General features: G+C 40.1%; 1 protein-coding gene across 9 annotated transcripts in view; it reads left to right on the top strand.

The window, feature by feature from the left end:
- Positions 1 to 19,131, top strand: part of OSBPL8 (oxysterol binding protein like 8) — a 95,257-nt gene that overhangs the window by 11,310 nt on the left and 64,816 nt on the right. Inside the window, exon 1 of one of the 9 annotated variants that reach the window (XM_075747146.1) lies at positions 5,880 to 5,984. The exons of the other annotated variants lie outside the window; for them this stretch is intronic. The gene's annotated coding sequence lies outside the window, so the exon portion shown is untranslated. Of the gene's footprint in view, positions 1 to 5,879; positions 5,985 to 19,131 lie in introns of those variants that run through there. 9 annotated transcript variants of the gene reach the window in all.

Genomic DNA, 19,131 nt, shown 5'->3' with positions numbered 1-19,131 from the left:
TGATTTCTACTTTCTTCCCAGACAGAGCTTGACTTATCTTTAACCTTTTTGAAATCATATAATCATAGAATGGTTTGGGTTGGAAAGCAGCATTAAGGATCACCTAGTTCCAGTCCCCCTGCCATGGGCAGGGACACCCTCCACTAGACCAGGCTGCCCAAAGCCTCATCCAACCTGGCCTTGAACACTTCCAGGGAGGGGGCATCCACAGCCTCTCTGGGCAACCTGTGCCAGTGCCTCACCACCCTCACAGTGAAGAATTTCTTCCTGACATCCAATCTAAATCTACCGTCCTTCAGCTTAAACCCATTACCCCTTGTCCTGTCACTACATGCCCTTGTAAGCAGTCCCTCTCCAGATTTCTTGCAGGCCTCCTTCAGGTACTGGAAGGCTGCTGTAAGGTCTCCCTGGAGCTGCCTTTTCTCCAGGCTGAACAACCCCAACTCTCTCAGCCTGTCCTCATAGGAGAGGTGCTCCATCCCTCTCATCAGCTTTGTGGCCCTCCTCTGGACTCACTCCAACAGCTCCATGTCTCTCCTGTACTGGGGCCCCCAGAGCTGGACGCAGTACTCCAGGTGGGATCTCACAAGAGTGGAGTAGAGGGGCAGGATCACCTCCCTCGACCTGCTGGTCACCTCTTCGGGTGCAGCCCAGGACACGGTTGGCTTTCTGGGCTGCAGGCTCATGTTGAGCTTCTCATCAACCAACACCCTCAAGTCCTTCTCCTTGGGGCTGCTTTCAATCCATTCTTCTCCCAGCCTCTAGTTGTACTTGGGTGGTAGTTGTTTTAAAGCATAATAAATCAATGAATGTTGCAGCATTTGTTGAGTATAAATATTTAATTTTTGTTAATAAAAAGTGACCAGAGCAGAATTTTTATGTATATTTTTTGACTATTTTATTAATGATGAAATGATATTTGATCCATCTTTATGAAATGAAGAAAACTGGTTATTTTTTGTTTATCTGAAGCCACTTTCCTCTGTGACTGACAGATTGTTTTTGTAAATGCAGCCTACTTATGAACAGGACTGGTGTTGTAATGTAAATACACTGAAATAACCACCATTTTATTAATTGTTATATAAGCAGCATAGATAGAATCAGGGCATGAATAGAATAAGGCAAACATCAACATTCAGCTATACTGTTTCAGTTGCTTTATTCTGTGAATGCTTCCAAGTATCACCTGTAGTCTTTCATTTGAAAATAGAAGCAATTACTTATCTTTACATGCTATATAGATTAAATATTTCCCAGTAGGAAGCTCAGAAAAATATACTGTAGGTGTTGCTCTACTTATCTTCCTGCATTGTAGTTCTTATTTGTTCCCTTATGTGGGTTTATTTCTGAACTCTGTTCCTTAATTATTCTGTTTAATAAATTGTGGAGGAGTCCTTCCTCATATTACAGGTACAAGAATTCATTATGGCTCTGAAATTCTTACCAGCATGACAATGGTCATGCTGGGAACAATTAAAAATCATATCTTTCTAATACATTTGTTCTTCCGCAGAACTCACAACAAGACCTTATGCATCAGGTTTTTGAAGATCCAGCAGAAAAATTACAGTACTCTCTGGCTTAGTCTGCTTTTGGAAAAAGAGACCAGTGACTGTTCTTTAATGCCGTGGTCACTCGGTATTGCTGAGTAGCAATGGGAGGCTCGGGCCTCTCAAACCTCTGGCTCTTTTGGGTTTTGTTTTTTATTTTAAACTTCAGGAAGCTAAGGCTTGGTTGCGTCTTAAGTAAACAGTGTAAAGGGTAACTTGATTCTGTATTGTTTGTGAGAACTATAGACTAAAGACAATGACTTAATTTTTTTTTTTAAATTCTGAATACGGAATATTGTCTGGCAGTTGACCTTTTTTGAAGATGGTGTGTACAAAAGCATTTGTGTTGGCAGGCATGGAAGAGGAAAGGGAAACTAGAGTGACAGAGACCTGGCATTACTCTCTAATGTATAGTGTCCAGAAGTGATAGCTGAAACATATCTGAGATATTGCACATAAGTCTGGACTATTATTCATTGTAGGCATTTTTGTGGATTTAAAAAAATGCTTACATTTCCAGTGTTAATAATCAATTTAATTTCATCAGGTTTTTTGGGTTTTTTACTGCTAGTTTCTCATAGGTGATTAAAATGTGAACCGCTTGCTTAGCAGATGTTTCTATCTTAAAAATTCAAACTTAAGAAGCTTGGGTTGTGTTTCTTGCAAGATGAGTAGCATCTGTTGTGATTCATATGGCTTTAAGGTGTTGGGGGAAGTGGTGTAAAAGCAAGCTCTTGACTCATAGTATGATTTGCTGAATATAGTTTAGTGGCTGGATAGAGATGATGTTGAATTTGAGCCTCTATCTGTGAATTCTTGGAGGAGGGAAGGGAGGTGGGTTTTTTTTGTTTTGGTTGGGTTTTTTTTTTGGTGGTGTTTTTTTTTTGTCAGGGAGCAGCTGGTGTTTTCATGACTTGTAACTTGCTATAGCTGACCTTCTGCAGCCTGCACTGCGTGTTCTATGGCAGGGTAGCCCAGACAGTGGAAACTCTAGAGTAGTGAAAAGTAATTACTAAACAAATTTCATGTTGGGGAAAAATTGGAAAAGTCCTGAGTAAAGGAAGGTGTGTGTATGTTACCAGGGTTTTAACTTGGAATCTGAATGCTCTTGCTGAATATTTCCTCCTTTTTTCCAGTGTCAAGGGTCCCAAGAGTTAAGCCTTGGAGGAGGAGAGAAGAGGTGATGAGGGTTTTATGTTCCCACTTAATAGTGTAGTAGATACAATTTTCCAACCTCAGCATCTGCCATCTTCTTGTGACGTAAGGTTGCTGTGGCCATCCATACTGAATGAAAGCCTTCTTAAGCTCTGCTGGGTTTATTCTCTGTCCTGTTACATCATGTCTACTTGAAATTTATTCTATGTTTTAAAGAAAAAAAAAATTTTTTTTTATTTCCATGTTTGTCCTGTTATAGCCATCTTTTAGATGATTGCTGTGTTCATTAACTGTTCCAGTTATACTTGTCTGACAGTTTTAAATGCCTTTTCTCCATCCAAGCTTTCTTCCCAGTTTTCTGCTTGCATAATCACATTGTTTAGCATCACAAACAACTACCTTGCCATACCATCTTCTTCCATGTCCATGATAGTTTTATCTTTAGCCCTATGCACCTGTCTGTCTTCTTTCACTTAAGCATATAGTAGCATATTTGGTTTTCTTCTTGGCTGCTGTCCTACCTGTCTTAGCAACTCAGAAACCTGGTAGCGTTCTTCTCTGTTGTTCTGCTTTTCTTTATTTTCTGTGGAGAAAAATACAGATGTTCACTGATTTGAGCTTGCCAACATAAATGCATATTTTGCTGTTGTGAAATTTTAAATATATCTGCTTGAATCCTGTGCATGGTAATCTTTGCTTAACTTGCATAGGTCATGCTATTATAACAGTGTGGGAGAAGCTGCAGTGGAGGTGCTTGTGTCAGCAAGTGTATCCTCCCTCCCCAAACAAATTACTACAAGCATAAGCTGTATAAGCAAAAATCATAACACTCCACTCCTCCCAGTATTGTGTCCAGGGAGGTTGTTACCAGTATAAATGTATTTGCTAGGACCAACTCTTGTAGGAGCCTTTTTTGCTGATACTCTGGTGGAATGCAGTGATACGAGTCTGCTCTCCATTGCAGCCTTGGACTTTGTTATGTTCACAGACTTAATGAAGATGCAGTGTTATTGTGTCTTGGCTTCTGCTCCTCCATCATCACAGTTTCTGATGTCTCATGCCTCTTACAGTTCCTAGCAAATGTTTTGCTGAGTAGTGATGACAGTAATTTTGATCTTCAGAGAAGCAGGCTGTCCTTTCTCATAGGGAGTGGAAATGCTGGTCTCTTATGAATTCTGATTTGTGAGCATTACGATGAGAAGCTCTCATGCTTGGTGTCCTGGGAGAACCAGTTTGAGTTAGCATTTATGTATGTACTTCACTTGGGATGCATAATGAGGCTGACAGGTAGAAGGGAGTTTTTAGCTGGGGGGGCACTGAAATTGCTGTTGATGTAGTTCCTAAAACTGTTGACTTGCTAGTGATTGAGCTTGTTTTATACCCATTATGAAATAAATATGAAACCAATGTGATGACAGCATGGGATTTTTATAGTTGTGCTCTTAATTGAATCTGTAAGAGTTGTAGCAGTGGGATATAGCATAGTTTCCTTCTCAAAGAACTCCAGTTAAAGTTTTAGGAAGAAAGGGAATTACAGGTCAAGGCAATATATACCTGAATGCATGTTGCTTCTGTTTTCCAGGAGTGAGTGGTGGTTCGTTTTTGTGAAGTTCATGCCATGTGTGTCATGAAGTGGGCAAAGTTACCTTTCAGACAAAAGTGACTGCTGCAGAGAGGTTCTGCATGGAAAGCTTGCTGCTGACAGACTAGAGCCATCTTGAAGAAAGAAATTGGAGAGATTAGTGTCGAACTGGGGTGTTTTCTGTACAGACCAGTATTTTCTGGAAAGTCTGTGCCCTGATTCCAGGCAAATTGGGAGCCCAGAGGATCCAGATGTACCCTGTTACATCGGAACAGCACTTTATAGTCAGGAATTTGAGGCCATTACGGAAAACTTATTTTGATTTTGGTCACCTGAAGTAAAATGTCTGAGTGTGGTCAAATCCTATACACAGGAACAGTTTATTGTGGGTCTCTGTTTTAAGGATGTTGTTACCTGCAGTAACTTAGAATTCTTATGTTTAATTGGCATTATGGTACAACATGTCTTTAGCTAGTTGGCTGAGAAGGGACCAAGATTTCGTTTTTCAAATTAATACATCTTGCGTACTTTCTTACCACATATGGTATGTTCTGCAAACGCTGAAGCTGAAGCTTGTGCAGCAACCTTATAGTATATTCTGTATATTGTGCTATTTAACTGCAGGTTAAGGTAGAGAGCTGAGCTGTGTAAAATACTGCCATCTACAGCACAACTATGTACAATAGCTGTCAAGCTCACAGCAATATTGATAACTCCTTGTAGGAGTTAAATGTTTGAAATACGCCTTAACTTGACACAAAGATGATTCTGACTTTTAGCCACCTCATAAAGGGGCTGCTTTCAAAATGAATAGTGAATTCAATCTTGTCTAAATACCTGAACAGATGCTTGTTAAGCAGATGTATTATGTGTATTTGACAAGAAATTTAAAAAATGCAAAAAAAAATAAATTAAAATTAATGCAACTCTGAACTCCAGTAGTGAATGAATGAAGTTACACTAAGATATAACATGGAGATCACTGGAAACAAAATTCTGATGTTAAAAACTGAGTAGTAAGTATAAAATGGTGATAATCAGCTCAGATTCACTAGAGAATCAGAAATTGCTTTACCTACTTTTCCTTCTGTTAAAAAAGAAAAGTTATGCTTCTACCTAGTGTTTTAACTGGGAAAAAAACCCCATTAATTTATTTGCTCTGACACTAAACACTAATAATGGTGATTAATGTGAAGGAATAGATGCAACAAGATACTACAAAGAGATGTAGTTTTTTCTTCTGTTGTCATGATGTGACAGCCTCATATACAGACTAGCATGGAAAAATTGTAATGTTATTAAAAGAGCAGAGTTTCATACCTGGCCTAAAAATCTTTTAGTATAATATGATTTCAAGCTCAAATGGGAAAGTGTGGAAATCAGGAATGATACTAATTTACTTTTAAGCAAAGCTGCAGAGTACTTTTGGTCTGCACCTGCGACAGTATTTGTCATGCAAAATAGCTCATGTACAGAGTCTGGATTTTCTGAAAGGCTCTTTTAAGTGGCTGGATGTTTGTCTACTATAATCTTTTGTTCCTTTCATTATTTAGGAGTGTGACTATAATCATCTATTCCCTTCGTTATTCGGGGATGTGGCAACAGAATAACATAAGGATTGCCCCAGCTTCAACAAAACCAAGGGGGTGAAAAAAAGCCTGATCATCAGCTGATGCGTATGAATTTCATGGCAGGTCAACGTGATTTTTTTTTCTTTTGTGAGAGAGACTATGATACCCATTGTAAAGTTGCTAAAAATGTTTTTGTCTCAACAAGGAAGAAAAATGTAACATTCAGCAAAATCTTTTAAAAGATCAGAACCAATTTTGTTAAGTTTAGAGCACTTTGTCTAAACTGGAATGCTGCCACTCATAGAGATATTCTTGAAAATGGGCAATTGCTTGTTGTTTTATGGTGTTTCTTATTATTTTAAAGCCAGTTGGATTTACAGAGATGATCTTCAAGGACACTACCACTCTTAAATGTGCGTTTATATTTTTTAATGAAGCTTTCAATATGTAGGCTTTTAGTTGGATGTGAGGTCTGTCTGAAGCCTTATCTTGCAGTTTAGTATTGTAGCCCAGGATTTTCCATCTAGGAAAGAAGCAGTTAGGGGGGAAAATAAGAATTCCAGGTCCATTTGGCAGTCTAGTCATTCTGCCTATTTAAAAATGGCAACCACAGAAAAAGCAGGTTTGGCAACATAAATTTTAAGTAGCTTTCCTTGCTAATAGTCAATCCAAAAGGCAGAATGAATAAGGGTACCTTACTGGGGGAGAATGAAGTTAAGCTTTGTGAATGTGAACTGTGCTGTGCAAGCTGAGAATGAGTTCTGGCCCATATTGATACAAGTAATATGTATTGCTGCAGATAAGCATGAAAATGCTAAATCAAACTTCATAGCCCAGCAAGCTCATCTTTATCCTTTATTTCTATGCTTTTGCTTTCTGTTAAACCTTCAGTTTTGCTAGGATCAGAAAAGTACCTTCATCAACCTTAAATGTTTCAGGGTCTTAATGGAGAATTGAAGAATTCTTCATTTCTTGTTAAAATGTGATTTATTAATGAATTTTACTAAAACAACTAACAGATCCTTGAAGGTGTCTAAGGAGACAATTGTGCTTTTTTTTTTTTTTTTTAATTGAATGCAGTATGCCATTCTCCAGTCCCAAAGTGGATAGGCTGCTTAGCATTTTAATTGGTTTTCAAACTGAATTCAGCTTTGATGTTCAAGGCCAAAGACAGGGTTACGAAGGTTACTTATACTTATCAACATTTGGAAATAGTCGATTCTCATTGTATGTGAAGTGTTGGCACAGTGCTTTTCTCATGGAGGTGAAAGTGGCTTATTACTTTATGATCTAACTGGAATGCTTGTTAGCTTATCTTGGTTAGGTTGTTCTGGTGGATAAGCAGCTTCTCAATTATTTTACACTTTGGTGGTTATAAATGGCATGGACATATCCAAGTGGCTATTCACTTAAAATCTGGATTTTATAAAGTTAATAGGACTCCTGGAGTTACCAGGTCTTAATTTCATACTCTGTGTGTTGCAGACAATCTGAATATAAAAAAAGCTTAAATTATGAATGTCAGAGACTTTCTAAAAGCAGTCATGGGAGTGTAAAACATGCCATTGCATTAAGAGCTACTGGCTTATATTTTTTTCTTGAGTTGTGATCATTAGGAGGAGAGGGCAGCTCATCCTCTGAATTCTGAGGACTGCAAAACGAAGGGACGAAATCCTTTCTCACAGGAAAGGTTATGCATGCGTAGGTGTTTTTGAGGATAGGGGGCTCTGCATATCTGTTGCTTTAATTGAAATCAGTATTACATGTGCTTTTGCTTGACAATTTTGGTAAAAACCAAACAAACCGTTATTCTCCTACATGCTCATTATGAGATTTCTTGAATAAATCAGAGTTTTTAAAAGTTAAATCCTCTAGTTCTAAGTAGAGTGTACCTGCTGAAGTTCACTACTTTGTATCTGTGACCAGTTTGGGATATTCAGTCTGGACACTCAGTTAATAATAGATGAAAACGCAGGACCCGAGATTTCTCCAGTCACCCCTTTTAGCATAGCACATGGTTGGAAACATGTAGCACCAGTTACTCTTACAGCTATTCCTGCAAGAAATGTAAATGGGTACATTCAGTTTTCCTCCTCCTGACATCTCAGTGCGATGTGTGAAAATGAGCATCAGAGGTGGGATGTGCCCCAGGAAGCGGATGCTCGGCTGTAAGTTGGGACATACTTTTCTGTTCAGTTATATCTTTGAGACCTGAGGTATTGCTTTACATTGTGAAGCATGGAAATTGGTGTTTCATTCTTCTCCTAAATGCTAGACTTTGAAATAGATGCGTAAGCTGCCTTCAAGGGAATAAAATGTGTAACATGATACTTAGAGGTTTAGTTAACTGCTGTGGTGGAGATACAGGGTATTGAATTGCTTTATGCTAATGTTATCTTGGTAGTTAAGGTAGTGTTATCTTGGTATTGTGTGTGATGTTAACTATGGAAGTAAACTATAAAACGCTATTAAACTGATAACTCTTGTCAGTTTTGGTGACAATATTGGAATGAGGTAATGCTGTGAAGGGAAGAACATAGTTTTTTGCTTTTAAACAATAAATGCACTCTGTCTTGGAAGTATTCTTTCCCTTATTTATTGTAAAACACCAACTGAATTTGCTGGAGCTCACAAGCGTTGCATCCTTCCTTCCAGGCATTTGTCTGTCTTCAGTCTGTGCGCAGGCTCCCAAACTGTGTGATCTCTCTCATGACCTGCACCATGCTGTTCTGACTCCCCTTAACTAGCTGAGTATTGAAGGGATGGATAGAGGTTGGTGGGGAAGCAGGATTCAAAACTTCATACTGTATAGTCCTGTGGGATTGCACAGCTGAGACAGTAGCACTCAAATCACATGCTCAAGCTATGTGATGGCCCCATTAACCCATTTCATGGGAAAGAGAATTCCCAGTACTTGAGTTGACTGCGTGGAAGGGCAGGAGGTGGTGCCTCGTCTATTTAATATTTATTTGGCCCTGAATGGAATAATTCTTTGTTCAAGATGTTGTTTTTTCCCCCTCTGTTTTCTTCTCTGAAATATTTCAAAGAACTTCCAAGGAAGTGTCAGGACTTTGTTTTCCTGTCTGTGCTGTATGAAGTGACCTTACAACCACTCCCTGGTTGTCAAGGAACAGAACCCTATGATCCCAACTGTGACACATAGTTTCTTTACTGTTTGAATGAATTTAGTATCTTCTATATTTGTCCCTGAAGCAGAACATTAAATGTACCCGATAACATGGGATTCTTGTTACTGAGAACCTTGGTATCCCCTTCCAGTACCGCAAGCAAAAAGCATTCTACTCTTCAGAAATGGGATAGCTTTGGGGGTAAATATGTTTAATTCCTGTGCTTGAGGGCTGGCTTTGAGCTGTGAAAGGCTTGGTTTCTATTTTCAGCTCTAGCAAAAGTTATTTTTATGTAAGTTGCTTATTGTTGCAAAGAATGTGAGGAGTTACCTATCTTACATTAGGCAGCAATATTGAGCTGATTTCTGAGGGCTGTGAATTGCTGGTAAGTTGTCACTTGATGACGTTTGTATCTCTTCCCTAACTGCTTCTTGTGGCAGGGGAGGTGCTTCTCATTGCCCAAAGAAGCGGTGTGTGTGTGTGGGACACCATGTAATTTCTTAAATAGAAATGGGTGGGGAAACGAGGTCCAGTGTTAGGTTACTTGCCAAGTCTGCAATGCAATAATATTTTACAGTTCCTGTGCATCAGGTTATATTGTTTAAATGCTCTTGGTTCATCCTGTTAAACTAAAAGCTGTATGAGATCCTTGCAACAGTTCCAAAGAAAAGTTGATCAGCAGTTACTCAGTAGCTTCAGAAAGACGAGCTTGGAGGTTTGGTGCTAAAAGCACAAGTCCTCATTAAGCCTGTACAAAGGCTATTTGAAATAGTTGTTCGTGACTTAGAAAACCCACATTGAACAATAACAGAAAAAAACCCCCACAAAAATCCACTTCCCCTCAGTACCCCCAAAAAATCTCTGAAACAAAAAAAAAAAAACAGACAAAAAACCACACCACCCCCCAACCTATGAACATTGTGAATTGCAAACATGTGGAATAACACGCCTAAAAAATCCAGAAGTTGGGTTCATCAGTTCATTTTAATTAGGCAAGCAGAAAAGTGAAAAAAATTGAACTTGGCATAAACAATGGAAATCTAAATTAGACTTTCTAAATCTTTTTAATAAACCATGATGTGTAAGCCAGATACTATCGCTGCCTGTTTGAACCTGCTGCTACTTTGTTAGAATTTCTGGGGTTTTTCCTATTGCAGTAGGCTTCTCTGACCTTTTGTTCTTAAATTCTCCTACAGATATCCTGTATCTTGAAACTGTGGAAACTACCTTCTAGTGCTAGCCAAAAGAAATCCAGATGAAGGCCATCTCTTAAGTCATCAACACTATTTTAATATCAAGAAGAGACACTTCTGCCAAGACAAGAAAACTAAATTCTACATGAGAATAAACATTAGGTTCCTGTTTGAAATATGCACCATGTTTAATCCTGCAGAAAGTCCATAAAAACCTCTCAGGCACAGTCTAACTGTATTGCAGCTGAGCACAGCTCAACTGAGACTTGTTTGTCTGTGTTAAGTTTTCTTTCATGCTTTTAATCTTAGAACTTGCCTTGATTTTTCTAATTTATGTATCTTGGGTTAGAACAGAAATTAGGATTACTCTCTTAGTCGAGCCCTTGTGAAGTGTGTTCATGGTTCTTATCAGCAGGACCGAGAGAGGTAATCGTAGTTCTTACTATGGTGAAACTAAGCCATTGGGGTATAGGAAAATTATTCTGTACTGGTAGGTCTTTGGGAGCTCTGGATGGGGAAGGATGCTCTATTCTGTTCACTTCTCATGAATGCTATTCCTCAACAGTACTTGCTAACGAAAAAACTGTATTACACCTGTTAGACCTTTAGAAGCCTGTAGTCCAGTGTTATTTTGAAATGAACACAGTTAAATGGCATCACACTCAGAATTTGGATCACTGTATTCTTCTTGGGCAGGTAGGTCGTAGTGAGTCACCTGAATCATATTTTGAGGTTGGGTTTTTTTTTTTAGTGCACAGAACCAACTGCCCCCTCTGCCCCCAAAACTTAAGGTGTCCTTTCAACAGGCATGGAAATTTGAAAGAGCTGTTAAGGTGTATGTCACCTCTTTAAAATGAGTTAGCCACCCTTTGCAGTTCTGAGAAGCAGCAAAATGCACAGTGCAAAGGAAAGATTAAAAACCTAGGAGCATTACCACTTGGAAAATTTGTCCTTTGCACTGACTTGATTTTGAAGGTTTTTTATTTGTTTTACAAATTTGGTTTTCTTTTTGCTGTAGATGTGTATTAAGATGATTCTCTTCCCATCAACTCTGTTTAGTCAACAGTAACTGTTTATATTGCTTTGAACTTGAGAACCCTTGTCACATTTGAATCAAATTGAACTTGGTAGCATACCGGTAGGGAACAAAAGGATAGTTTGTACTTGAGTCAAACATTGACAGTTACTCGTTAAGAGATACAGTAAGAAAAGTAAAGATCGGTATCTGCTTTGGTTAGTTGTTGCAATTTCTGGGAAGGCTGTGGTGGAACCTCATGTGATACCAATAATTTGATACTGTAGGTCACTTGAAGTCGCCTCCTTACACATTTCTGATCTTTTGAAGATGTGTGGGTTTTGGTGTTTTGTGGGGGCTGGTTTTTGAATATGGTCCTGCATATTCTGAGCTTTGACCTTTACAGCTGGGTGATTCAGAGGGTACGTATACCCATGAATATGGTATTAATTTGAATTTGCTTTAGTTGCTATGGATCTATGTCCCTTGTCAAGGAATGTGCTGAGAAAGATTTTTTGTCACTTTTGAGGAGGACAGTGATCCTGTTCCTCCAGGTGTAACTCTTGCAAAGGTGGAGGAGAGACTGTAGGTGAAAAAAGCGGGGGGACTCTCCTTAAGGAGAGGATTATGTAGTCTTTTGGATGCAGACTTGGAATAATCTTCTTGTCTATCCCCCAGCAATAGAGACTTTTTAAACAGAAACAGTATTGTAACATAAGTAATAAATGCTGCTGTGCCCAAGATAGTTGCTTGGTGTTGATACTAAATCTGCAAATTGTTTGTAAACTCTTAGCAAGCAAGATGTTTTACAATGACTGTCTGACCAGGTACGTATTCTGAAATTGTGACAAGCTGGAATCTTGCTTGTGTTTGCTTAAGTCAGCTCAGAGAGAAGCAATGTAGGAAATCAACTGCAATAGCTTTTGATGTGGCAATGATCTGTCTGCATGATAGTGCCTATCTGTCCAAGCAAAGTCACTGCAGCTTCTGAGATACAGAAACTTCACAGTAGTTTAAGCTTTACTTTTTTTGCAATAGGTTTAGAACACTCGTCTAGTCACGTATAGTTCATCTGGCAGTTGGTAATTCATTGATCTGCAATGGTATGATTACTTGCAATCATTTCTATATAATCTCAGAATAGCTCTCTGAAACTATTCCTTTTGAAGTCGATTGTATTCTTGACCTGCACATGAGACTTAAAATATTTCTGTGTCTGTGATTGCATTATCACCAAGATGTTTAGAGGGTTTCATCACTGAAGGTAGTATTCTGCATCATTTGAAGTATTAAAATAGACTTTCAGAATCCCCTTATTGAGGCTTTTTCAGCACAGTGAATTAGTTCTTATATGTATGCTTAAAGTGTTTTTTTCATAAACTTGAAATAGTCTCTCTTTTTTTTCCTTTTTAATGCTTTGACTCTGTATTTGACAGTAATGTCTATCAAGGGAAAAAGAGAAAAACGTTCCTTTCAGGAAAAGCAAGGTTGGATTTTGTTTTGGAAACTTCCATGCAGAGGAAATCCAGATCTGTCTCGTGTCTCAGGACGGCAACTGATTCCACTCTGGCATCAGAAACGGGGAAGGAATTGTTCTGCCACCTATCTATCTTGTCTGTGGAAACATCTCTGCTGACTTATCTTTTTCATTTCAGAAAATGCTTTTAACAACAACATTGTTTTTCCTTTTGCCTTGGCTTGGCTCCCTTCACTTCCTGCAGTAGTTTCCAGTGTCGGGTGAGTCCATAGCTGTAGACATAGTCCATGCTTGCCCAGGCTGTTATGGTTAGAACAGAGATGGGTTAAGAGGTGCCACTTGGCTGTTCTTTACCACTGCTGTGCCAGACCTGCAAGCAGAAAGGCAGGTACAAAGTCCCATGGCCTAGCTCAATTTAAATATTCTGTGTTTTGAGAGTGTCAGTTTAAAATAATTTGCAATAGTGGGGGTCCCTCTGACAGAAGAGGGTTAGAGAGCACCTGTGCAGACAGGCCTGTGCACAGGTGGAAAGGCTGCAGCTGCAGTGGGGAAGGCAGACCAAGGACCAAGTGTGGAGGACTAATAGTCTTTTAACCCCTTTCAGCTATGTCTGGGAGTGTGTCACACTGCAACTTCATACACCTGCCAATGTGAGAGCTGAGAAACCACAGGGAGTACGAGCTGGTCTCTCATCACAGCACAGAACAACTGTGTTGGGTTTTTTTCCACTCTCGGATATTAATAGAAGCATCTTGGCTTGTAATGCAAACCTCTAGATGAACATGAGTTGATGAGATAGATGGAGGGGTGTGTGCATGAGCCTATTAGTAGTACCTTTACGGTTGTGAAAGAAAACTTCTAATGCTGTTAGAAGAAAGGCATGATTCCCTGACTTTAAATTATTAGATTCGTCATGTTGCTTTCTGAAACCTTTTTTAGCTTGTCATCTTTGGGCAGAAAAAAATGCAAGGCCCAAATAGTGAATGTGTCCTTAAATTGCAGGGTGGAGTTCTGAAAGGAAAACAGTTTGCAGTGTGTCTAATCACTTAGTTTGAGTGCATCTTTTTTTTCTTCACGCAAAGGCAGTCATTGGCCAATTGAACCGTGTATAAAGTTCTGTAAGATCAGTTTGGTGTCCACTTCGTTATTTTGCTGATTGATACTGCAGCATCTTGAAATGTAAAAATAAAATGCTAGATCTTGCGATGTAAGGTTTGGTTAAAACTTCTTTCCCTACTTCATCACAACAAAGCAAAAAAAAATCTGAATGTTTTATAAAACTTCATAGGTTCTCTCTGGTTCAAGAGTGAATGCAAAAAAAAAAAAAATTATTGTCTGTCTTATGCTCAAAATTTAGACTGAGGCCTTGGTAAAACTGGCTTGTGGAGGCAAAGCGGATAATCCACCAGGTAACTAGAAACCCTTAGGTGAAGAAATAGCTGTTTTTACCATTAAGACCAACAACACATTTGAATCATGGGAGCAGTCTTGCAAAATATACATCATGAAGACTGGGACAAGTTGGGGAGCTTTGAAGTACATTTCAACGGCCAAAAGGCTCCAGAACAATTGGGACTCGAGCTTTTGAGAGGAAGATGTGTTAGTACCTGGAGGTGACTCTTACCACCTTTTCTGTACTCCTTCATTTCTATCAGGACAAGTTTGCCTGTGGGACACCTGTTTAAGGTAGTAATTATTAAAGTTGCAGTGGGTATTCAGAAGTTTGCTATCCTTTTCTTGGCATTCGTTGCCATCTATCACTCTCTAAAGATAGAAGCACAGTCCAGATACCTCAGCTACTTTCCAAGTTTTTTCTAGATGAGACATGTTTTCAAGTCTTGTTCTTAAGCTCTTCAACTTTCCTGTTTTCTTGGTGGTTTGTTTTTTTTCTTTTCTCCCTTCTGAAAATAGCAATAGAGAAACAGAGGAAATACCTTTCTTTGCACATGGACTCTTTATTCAGGAAATGAGAAGGCAGGTGATGAAACTCAGGGTGGAAGGAAGTGTTTCAGAAAGGTATGTTTGTGGCTGATAGCATTAAGTGATGACAGTATACTCAGAGGACATACGCGAGGCAGTTGTTGAGTCTGGTAGTTATACCTGTAGCAGACTTGAGCATTCAAACATAACATTTCATAGTTAACATAACCATGTGGTTCATCACCTGTGACTTCCCCTGCATTATTACTGGTTTTGTAAAGCCCTCCTGGCCTGACTTCACAGTAGAAGGAATTGAATCTGGAGATTTACTCAGCTCTCAGGTTTCTCTTCTAGAATTGCAGAATAAAACCTCTCCCTAGTTCTTCCAAGTTCTTGTTAGGATGTGTAAGATGCTTAGTTTGAGAGTTGAGGAAAATTTGTGATTTCTTTGTTTACCAGATCTTTCGCTGAATCGTTTTACCCTGTTGGCCCCACTCCAATTTTACCGGTAACTCAGCTTCAGTTCCTGCATTCTCGGAACTGGTTTCAACAATGGTCCCTGGCATGCAGTGACATGTGTCGTGTGCAAGAAGCTGGCCTGATCTGTAGCTTGTTAATGAAGTGTACTTGGTGTGTGGACTCTTGAACTGAGAAACATGATCTGTGGCCTCACTCTGCAACCAGGGGACTGTACTTTCTCTGGTGCACAGAGAAAGTCTCTCTTTCAAAGAGCCTTGAAAGTATGGCATGTACTTTGATTACCTTCTGTGCTATTGCTGCTCCCCCACTGCATGGAGCAAAGTGAAAGTGCCTTCACCCTGTCATATGGTTGCTGAATGACACTTAGATTATTTGAGATACTTGGTTTGATCACCCTGTTGGATTTGGGATTTAGATTACCTTTAATCTCTTAAAACTGATCCTATCCCTGTTAGCTCTTAATTTTTATGAAACTTGTTGTTCCTTATTTATTATTATATTTTTTTTTTAGCACTTAGGTACCTTTCTCAAGAGTATTACCTTAAATTCCTTGTGGACCTTACTGAACTGGATGCATTGATAACCACACCTGAGAACCACTTACTTCAGGGTCACCTGGTGATCCTGGTGGACAACAAGTTGAACATGAGCCAGCATTGTGGCCTTGGCACAAAGAAGGTGGATGGTATCCTTGGATGCAGTAGACAAAGCACTGCCAGTGAGTCAAGGGTAGTGATCCTTCCCCTCTACTCAGCACTGGTGAGGCCACACTTGGGAGTGCTGGGTCCAGTTCTGGGCTGCCCAGTACAAGAGAGACATGGACATACTGGAAAGAGTCCAACAAAGGGCCACAAAGATGATTAAGGGGCTGGATTGTCTCTTACGTGAGGAAAGGCTGAGAGAGCTGTGGCTGTTCAGCCTTGAGAAGAGAAGGCTTAGGGAGATCTCATCAATGTGTATAAATACCTGAAGGGAGGGTGTAAAGGTGACAGAGCCAGGCTGTTGCCAGTGGTGCCCAGTGACAGGACGAGAGGCCTCGGCCACAAACTGAAACACAGGAGTTCCCTCTGAACATCAGGAAACACTTTTTTACAGTGAGGGTGACCGAGCACTGGTACAGGTTGCCCAGGGAGGTTGTAGAGTCTTCATCCTTGGAGATATTCAAAAGCCATCTAGATGCCCTCCTGCAAAAGGGGTTTGAACAAGGTGACCTCCAGAGGTCCCTTCCTACGTCAACCATTCTGTGATTCCCTGTGGAATAGCACTTTTCTGGTACAGTTGTGACTCTGCTTTACAACAAGGACCTAGGTGAATTTTTACCCATCTTGATGCCAATGTGAACAACTAGGTTTCCTTTCTCTGTGTGCCTTGTCCATGCTTGTTTCCGCATTGATCTTTGAAGTCAATGTATTATGCTTGTGTCATCTTAAAGACATTTACAATATACTCTTATCTGATACGTATCTTGGGCAATTTAAGTGTGTCAAACTTACTTTAGCCCTTAAGGAAAGAAGGCAGGCATCCAGCAGAGCTTAGCAGGTCAGTTTTGGAGATCAGAGCCCTGGAGCATGCTTCCCCTTTGGAAAGGCCAGATCAGCATGCAGTCATCATTTCACTGTGCACTTGATGCAGCCTGTTAGCAGGTCACCGGTGAAGCAGTACCTTGCCTATGAGGTATGATGCTGGAGTTTAAGAGGGTACTCTGATACTATAACAGATCACAAAACAGTATCACAGTGCAAATGCCATATCTAATGACCATAGGTGATAGTACTTAGGGAGAAAGCTAGAACCTGCCTGTATAATACAGTATGCAGGTGTTCAGGTAACTTGGTCAGTCCATGAAACAGAAAATGTATTAGATTCAGGGCTCATCTCTACCACTTTCAGCCCAGGTGCAGCCACAAAGTGAATTTCAGGAACTCAGGAGGGGGCAAGTGAGGATACAGGAGGTAGCATAGCAAGCATCTCAGCCATGAGATCAGGCAAAGACTCTTGATGAAATTCTCCAAATTTAGTGAAGTGTTTGAATGGAAGCTAATATTCTGAGGGAGAGAGGGAAGAAGAAGAATCCTTTTGTGAATTGAATTATGGTTTTAATGTTAGAAACGTACCTCCAGTAGGGTACTACTGCCATGGAGTCAGGTTTAAACTCTCTAATATGCCTGGAACAAATTACATATTTAAGCCTTTCTTATGCTGGAGGAAAAAAAAGGGCTTGTCTTTCCTAATAACCCCTTTATTCAGTTAAATGAACATATCCCTACAATAAACACTGATGTATCTGGTTAACATACAGAATTTATAATTCAATACAGAACACCCCCAAATCCACGTGTCTGTAAAGATGTGAATAAAGGTGTGCTACCACAGAGACTTCTGACATGGCTTCTGGCCAGTCTGGCCAGCATCTGGCTTCTCCTTCTATTGCTCTGTGACCTGTGCAAGTATACCTCAGAGAACGTCATGTAACATTATAGAATCATAGAATAATTTAGGTTGGAAAAGACCTTTAAGATCATTGAGTCCAACCATTAACCTGGCACTGCCAAGTCCAACTACTAAACCATGTCGCTAAGCACCACATCTACATGTCTTTTAAATACCTCCAGGGATGGTGACTCAACCACTTCCCTGGGCAGCCTGTTCCAATGCCTGACAACCCTTTCTGTGAAGAATTTTTTCCTAATATCCTCCCCTGGCACAACTTGAGGCCATTTCCTCTTGTCCTATTGTTTATTACTTGGGAGAAGAGAGCAACCCCCACCTGGCTACAACCTCTTTTCAGGTAGCTGTAGAGAGTGATATGGTCTCCCCTCAGCCTCCTTTTCTCCAGGCTAAACAACCCCAGTTCCCTCAGGTGCTCCTCATCAGACTTGTGCTCTAGACCCTTCACCAGCTTCGTTGCCCTTCTTTGGACATGCTCCAGCACCTCAATGTCCTTTTTCTAGTGAGGGGCCCAAAACTGAGCACAGCACTCGAGGTGCGGCCTCACCAGAGCCAAGTACAGAGGGACGATCACTTCCCCAGTCCTGTGGCCACTCTGTTTCTGATAGAAGCCAGGATGCTGCTGGCCTTCTTGGCCACCTGGGCACACTGCTGGCTCGTATTCAGCCAGCTGTCGACCAACACCCCCAGGTCCTTTTCTGCCAGGCAGCTTTCCAGCCACTCTTCCCCAAGCCTGTAGCGTTGCCTGGGGTTGTTGTGACCCAAGTGCAGGACCTGAGGCATACTCCTACTGCTTTTGATAAATGTTTTTGAGATTGATTTTTTTTTTTTTTTTAAAGGATGGGAGTTAGGAAGAGGTAGGAAGTCACGTAAGATATTTTCGTATGCATATGTATGGATAGTTAGATAAAATCCTGTTCACACAGAGTAGTAGCTCTCATCGATGCATACTGTGCTTTGCTTCTATCACAGACCCTAGAAGGATTTTCCTATTCTTTAGGTGCAGCTAACTGAAAACCAGACTGTTACAAAACTACAAATGGCTGATGCAATCTGCTAAAATAAATTAAGATGAAATACAGATGTTAACAGGACAGGTTGACAATGACATGATAAGTAGGATGCATTTCCCCTCTGCTTTAAATATATGCTTCTGAGCTGATCACCCTAGATCCTCTTCACAGTTGGAGAGAAGTACCTTGTGGCATGTTTTGTCTGTTTGGTACAGCTGCTTTAAAATGAACAATAACTTTCTAAGTGCCAGTTTGTGTCTTTTGTCTGTAAAAGAAACACAGGTGATTAGTTGGGATGCCATCATGTAATTATTTTCAGATAATTTCAGTTTGTGTGTGACTTTCTGAACATTTAAGCTCCTAAGAGTTGTGATTTTGAAGTAGGAATATCTGTTAATTAAAGCCCCAAACCAACAAACTAGGCAACCAAATTGCAAACACATATGAATGTGGAGAGAGCAGCAAAGGCATGTCATAAAGGTCCTCCAAAAGCTAAAAAGATGATGATTTAAATTTGGGGTTGTGTCTTTAAATCTAATGGTTGGATTAGCTGAAGTAGAAAAGACCTCACTTAGGTGTGGAAGCACCCCCCCCCC

Source organism: Balearica regulorum, chromosome 1, assembly GCF_011004875.1.
Source record: "Balearica regulorum gibbericeps isolate bBalReg1 chromosome 1, bBalReg1.pri, whole genome shotgun sequence".
NCBI classification, from domain to species: Eukaryota; Metazoa; Chordata; class Aves; order Gruiformes; family Gruidae; genus Balearica; species Balearica regulorum.
This window is presented reverse-complemented; position numbering and strand designations above follow the sequence as displayed.